The 6,379-nt window shown below is 53.0% G+C and overlaps 1 long non-coding RNA gene across 1 annotated transcript; it reads right to left on the reverse strand.

Annotated features, from left to right (window-relative positions):
- Nucleotides 1-566: 566 nt before the first annotated feature.
- Nucleotides 567-3,415, reverse strand: LOC102151727. The gene is made up of 3 exons (XR_005385538.1): nucleotides 3,047-3,415; nucleotides 1,213-1,321; nucleotides 567-985 (listed from the first exon to the last, which is right to left on the reverse strand). It is a non-coding gene; the product is annotated as an uncharacterized LOC102151727 (long non-coding RNA).
- Nucleotides 3,416-6,379: the final 2,964 nt, after the last annotated feature.

The following is a 6,379-nucleotide window of genomic DNA, read 5'->3' on the forward strand; positions in this document are numbered from 1 at the left end:
CAAAAAGGAGCAGACAGGAGCTCCCTTGGTTGGACCTGGACCAGCAGGCTCATGTCCCCTCACATGTTGGCAAATGTCTTAGCTGGCCATGAGGAGAGCCACTCTGCAGGACACCCAGTTGAGTCCATGGGTGTTTATAACACAATGAAGGTGTGCAACTGGGGATAGAAACAAAGCTCTGCACCTACGTGAAGGGGGGTGTGTGTCTGTATGTCCTTTGAAGTATTGTTCATGATCAAACAGGAGCTCATGGTATATTCTTTCCAGGGCAGCTTTGAGACATTCTATAATCTGAGGAAAAAGGCGGAACCTGTGCTTCTCATATGCGGCAGCTGAGTCGTGTGCCCAGCTGCTTCCTCTGGCAGACCTGAGTCAGCCTCCAGGCCCTCCTGCCCACCTGCCAGAGGGCTGTCCACAGTGACTCACACGTCCCCTGCGTGTGAGAATACTTGCCTCACAGGTGCTTGCACACATTAAACTGAGGGGATGAGTATTCCTAAAGTGCTCGTGCTCTGTGCTCGCTTCTCCGACCGTAACAGCTACTGTTCCATCATTAGAGGCCAAGAAACAGAAGAACTGCAACAATTTACTGAGCATGGGTAGGGACCAAGGCTAGGCAGCCACAAGCAAAGATGAAAAAGAGCTTAAAGTGTTGAAAACGGCATTTGCCCGTGTCCATTGGAGGCCCCTCCGCTGGGTGTCACACTTCCTCCCACGATGCCACTCGGGGCTGTTTGGCCCCTTTATCTGCAAATCTTCTCCGTTTCCCACTGCTGCGAGCTCCTTTGGAACGGTTCTTGCAAGCTTCCTGGCCATTTTATCCACCTTTACACATGACAGCACCAAGGCTTGAGTGAAATGACATATCCAAGGTCAAAGGGCCAGTTGGTGGTGGCGGCAGAGCTGGAACGCAAGACTGCTGGGCTCAGAGCCACCCTCTCCGTCCTGTCGCTGGGGCCCTTCAGAAAGCACGGCCTCCCTGAGACTCCATGGGGAGGGCGACAAGAGGGTGGACAGGTCAAGAAGATTGTGAACTTGGTCCAACCCAGTGAGTCCGACCCCCACCCACAGGGGAGTTGGAGAGCCCTGCGGAGACTGGACTGCACTTGGTCCCCTGAGCAGCTTGATGGCCCGATGCCACAACAACCCTCAGCGCCTCCCCATCCTCACTCCCATGCACCGCCTCCCTCCTGCGATCCTCACTTCGCTTACCTTCCAACAGGGGCAACGAGCCTGCTCCCATCCCACCTGCGGACACTGATGCCCGGGGCCTCCTCGGGGCAGAGCCAGCCAGGCCATGAGAAGGGTCTCCACGTGGCACCTGCACATTTGCACGACAGTCATCGGGGAGGAACCCCGGCAGATCCCAGACCTATGTATGGCCCAGCCTGGCTGGTTCTGCTCCTCTTCGGAGGCCGGGCCTGCTGCATGGTTTCATTTAATTGCATCTTTTTATTTTTATTTTTATTTTTATTTTTTTTATCGTTTGATAGCGGTAGCCAGATGCCTGTAGGCAGTTCTTGCCCTTTTCCATCAGTTCAAGCAAGAAAATGTACCTGCCATGGCAGTATTTGCTTCACTGGGCTGCTGACTTATTTTAAGAACTAAGTCTTGCCTGGTACCCTATTTTTCACTCGGGGTGTCTTGCAGCCGCGGGGCCCTGGGTCCCGGGCAGGGCTGCCCTCCGCCGCGAGGACGTAGCGCCACCTAGTGCCCGCGCGCGCCCCCTGCAGCCCACGTCCCTCCCCGCGGTAACCTTGACCGCTCGGGGCTCCTCGGGAGCCTTTTTTACAGGCCTTCTCCTCTCCTCGCAGAACACAGCTGGCCTGGCAGGGTTGCACTTATCTTATTTTGAAGATAAATAAGTTAAGACACAAGGCTCCAGCGAGAAAGCTGAGTAAGGCTCCCACTTGCCAGCTTGGTGTCATACTTTCTAATTTGGGTGGCTTGTCATTTATAAATGATGAGCTCATGAGACAGGAGACCGAATGCAAGGCCCAGGTGCCCAGAGCACAACCATGGGGCAAGACAGCCCTCCCGTGGGACCTGATGCAATCGTCTTGGCGCTACTGACGCCCGTTCATACCAGCGTCCCCAAGCTCTAGGTTTGGGGATTATCCTCACAGCACCTCTCAGGGGGTATAAACACCAGTGTTACTACTGCCTGCAGGTTGCCGCAGGAACCCATACGCCAGGAGGTAGAAAATCTATCCCCCCCGTGGAAGATGAAAGCAGAGATGGAGCTGCTCACTGTCCCCTAGGCTCGCCGTTGCCCCTGCTTCGTCATCAGCGCAAGAACCAAAAATTGTGATCCTAATACCACCCAACAGCTCTGGCCTTCAAAACCCCAAGTGGTAAAACATGAGAGACACCTAACTCTGGGAAATGAACAAGGGGTAGTGGAAGGGGAGGTGGACAGGAGGTGATGGGTGATGGGCACTGAGGGGGGCATTTGGCAGGATGAGCACTGGGTGTTATGCTATATGCTGGCAAATTGAATTCCAATTTAAAAAAAAAAATTTAAATCCCAAGTCTTTTCAGATACCTTGAACAGGGTTTTTTTTAATCCTTGGTACACTAAGGTGGGATAACTCTTTGGAGGTGGCCAGGGAGGGAGGGGAACCTGTTCTGCGTGCTGTAAATGTTTAGTAGCATCTCTGACCAACACCCACTAGACGCCAGTTGCATCTCTCTCCCCACCCATTATGTCAACCAAAATATCTCTCAACATGGCCAAATGCTCCCCGGGGGTACAAAATCTCCCTGCTTGAGAACTGCTATTCTAGAAGGCAAATACATCGGATTATAAAAATAATACTAATAACAACTCCTATGACTGCTCCCACTTAAAAGGCATAAACTGTATGTTAAGAGCCTGATGACAATATTCTATTTAATCTTTGCATTCAAGAAACCAAGCTGTGTTAACTCTCTAAGGAAATATTCATGTTAGATTAAAAAAAAAAAAAACAGAAGCTCAGAGAGGTTAAATAACGTGGCCAAGGTCACACAGCTCGTAGTGGAAGAGTTACCATTTAAAACCAACCTTTAGTCACTCCACAACCTGAGCTAATCACCGTCTTCAGATCCTCGGACCATAGATCACAGATGTTTCCAGAAGAGTCTTGGTTCTCAACGGTCCTTGTAAAGTATGCTCACACTGTTCAGATACTACATCCAGATTTATCTTTAAAGACATAAACATCATGGCTATTCTCTGTAAGAACACCAACCCTAAGTGTTAATGCTGAGGAGATGTTGCTATAGGATAATGGTGAGAGCTCTGGTCTGAGTTCAGACCCTGGAGCCAATAACTGACTGTACAGTCCTCATTTGGGGTCAATTTCTTAAGCTCTCAAAATCCCTTTATCTTCATCTACAAGATAAAAAGGACTGGTTAGATCAGGCGCTCAGCCGTGGCTGCACACGGAAATCACGTGGGGACATTTGAAAGAGGAATGCCTAGGCCTCACCCCAAACCAATAAGCCAGAATTTCCGGGGCTTGGGCAATGACATTTCTCAAGCCCCAAGATAACCAATGTGCAGCCAGAATTGAGACCCATGGGGCTGGATGGACTCTAAGACTCTCCAGGTCTGTGTTTCTGCCTTCAGGCCCAACTCCCCTTAAGCTGGATGGCTTTTTCTCCCCCTTCCCACCAGGATCATGGGACATAAGAGAGCTTCTCGGTCTCATAAGACTGCCCCAAAAGCTTTGAACAATTTTCTGAGAGGCCCTCAGGGTCTCAACTGCCATCTGGCCCCAGAATTAACCATTTCTAGTACCATTCTGGAAGTAGGCAAGTAGTGCTCCCCCACCCCACTGGCCAGGGGCCGGAAACTCTTCCAAAGGAGTGCAGGGAGCAGGGGAAAGACAGCTGCGTCATCTGAAAGACGATCCTCTTCCTGGCTTCGTTGAGCCCTTGCCCTGTCTGACCTTAATAACGTTCATTCTAATCCATGGTCTTTCAAGAGGTGAGAGAAGCTCCCCTTTCTGGACATGACTCACCCACTCCTGTGTCAGCTCCCAGAGAGTGATAACGTCTCACTCAGCGGGTGCCTGAGAGGAGCTTTGGCTGCAGAGAAGGGGCTCTTGGGCCCCGTGAGCCCCATGCTCTGTATCCCCTCCTCTGCCTACTGCCACCCAGCCTTCTGGGAGAGACCCTCTTACGACAGGGGGGGCTTCACACAGTACTTCCAGGTACAACTAGGAGTACAAGCAGTGTGCATCGTGAAGCACTTCCCGGATGCCAGGTCCTGGGTAAAGCATTTACACACATCACAATCGCTTCTCGGCCTTTTGGCTAAGATCAAGTGTACACACATCACTTCATTTATTCTTCCCAAGCACCCCCATGAGAGGCTATTGTTGTTCACATTATTGTTGTTCACATTTTATCATCATCATCATCATCATCATCATCGTCATCATCATCATTTGGTTTTATATGCGAGGAAACCGGGCTGTCTGTATCCACTGTTCCTCTTTCCCAGCCGGCCATGGACCCCATGATACCAACAATTCTCCAAATGACAGTGGCTTCCCCCCTCTGGCCCCCTGGGGTTCTGCAAGAGCAGAGACCACATCTGCGTTGGCTCACAAACTGGCAGGAGAAGCAGCACAGCTCAAGGCAGGCAGGCTGGCCCCTGCACACCTACCCCTGCCCCAGGGAGAGGAGGGCTGAGAAGCAGCTTCCTGGGAAGTGGGCCATAAGGGACACAGAAGACAGTCTTCAAGGAGGAGAAAGTGGTCAGTGGGGTCAAGTGCAGCCAATTCACCAAGGTTTTACACACGTAGAGCCAGGGTGGGTGGGGAGCAGAGGCCCAGCTGAGTGAGTGGCAGCTGAGGGAGGGAACCAGGGCAAGCAACTCACTGGAGTGGAGGCCTCGTATTCCCTTCTCTTTCATGTGATGCTTTCTGTGGGAGAGACTGGAGCGTGCTAAAAGCCGATGGGAAGGGTCCAGGGGACAGAGAGAGGCTGGATGTCCCCGGGATCAAGGGCAGAAAGGGGACGGCTGGGATCCCGATGAGGACAGAACGAGGAGGGATGGCTTGATCCGGGGCCAGGGACAGCCCCGCTACTGCAACCTGAGGGAAGGCGGGAAAGCAGACCGGGCCGCGCACGTCCAGGTGGGCAGCACCTGGCGGGGAGGCCAGGCCACCGGGCTGACCACCTCCCTCGCAGCCGCATCCACCTGTTGGCCCCACCGCACCGGTGAAGACCGGGAGCCTTGGAAGCACGGAAACCCCGGTGCCTCCAGCAGGGCGCAGAGCTGGGCTGGCAACCAGGTCCATCCAGGAGTGGCCGGTCACCCCCTGCAGTGACCAGGTGTCTCCACAGGTCCCCAGATTCGAACTCAGGTCTACTAGACCTCAAAGGCCCAAGATCTTTCCCCTGCCCGCCGGCTTCCTTCTTTGGATCTGGAAGTGAGGACACGCAAGGCTGGGGGAGCCCACCAAACAGGACTTTGAGCTAGTAAATTCGTTCTGCAAGCCAGGTATCAAGGTGGTGGGGCTGGGGGTGCATTTTCTCCATCCTTCTCTTCAGTCTTCACCCCTCCCGACTCCTCCCTTTCAGAACAACCTAAACACCACCGGTTGCCCCTGTCCAATTGCCAAGTGGCTGAGCACTCCCACCCAATGCCATCCCTGCACGACTGGTGCACATTATCTCCGGATGCAAAATTGTAGTCCTTTCATGAATTCCACCCAAAAACCCAGCAATCTTACTAAAAACCTACCCAAGAGAGGGCTATTTGGTGTGGGATAGGATCAATATCCAGGAGATGAATTTGGGTACAATGATTTTAATAAGTGAGTGCATTCCATTGGGCCCACCTAAGTCTGGCAGGCATTCACCATTGAGCTGCCCACCCACTTTCTGAGCTGTCTACCCGAAGACTTTCCCATCTGGGATGGTGAGAAGGGTTATGCCCTGAGTTATTCTAGAGGATGCTACAGCCCCTCCTGCCAAGTATCCAGGCAATTGGAGGAGAGGGTCAGCTGGAACCAGAGTCCCTGACCCCAGCACCCCAAGTTCTAAAGCCCCCCGTCTGTGCCCTGGGTTCCTTCTGGCCTCCCCATCCAACAGTGGGAAAGGGGCTTGGCGGGGAGTGGGGTGGAAGAGCTCAGACACTGGACCAGGTGGCCGGCTTCATGTAAATCTGTGTGGGTTTATAAAGCAACATGAAGAGCAACTTGCTTCCTGCCCCCTCTCCTTCTTTAGCTTTGGTCCTCCTTCCCTCTGGGTTTCTGCTGGCCACAGGGGTCCTATCCTCTACCCTCCACCTCTAGCTGGGTTGTGGGTGGGTGTAGGGAGGGACCAGAACAGAGGAAGGACCCTCTACCTCCTTCCCTCCTTCCCCGTCCTGACCCACCAC

This window comes from Canis lupus, chromosome 38, assembly GCF_011100685.1.
Source record: "Canis lupus familiaris isolate Mischka breed German Shepherd chromosome 38, alternate assembly UU_Cfam_GSD_1.0, whole genome shotgun sequence".
NCBI lineage: Eukaryota > Metazoa > Chordata > Mammalia > Carnivora > Canidae > Canis > Canis lupus.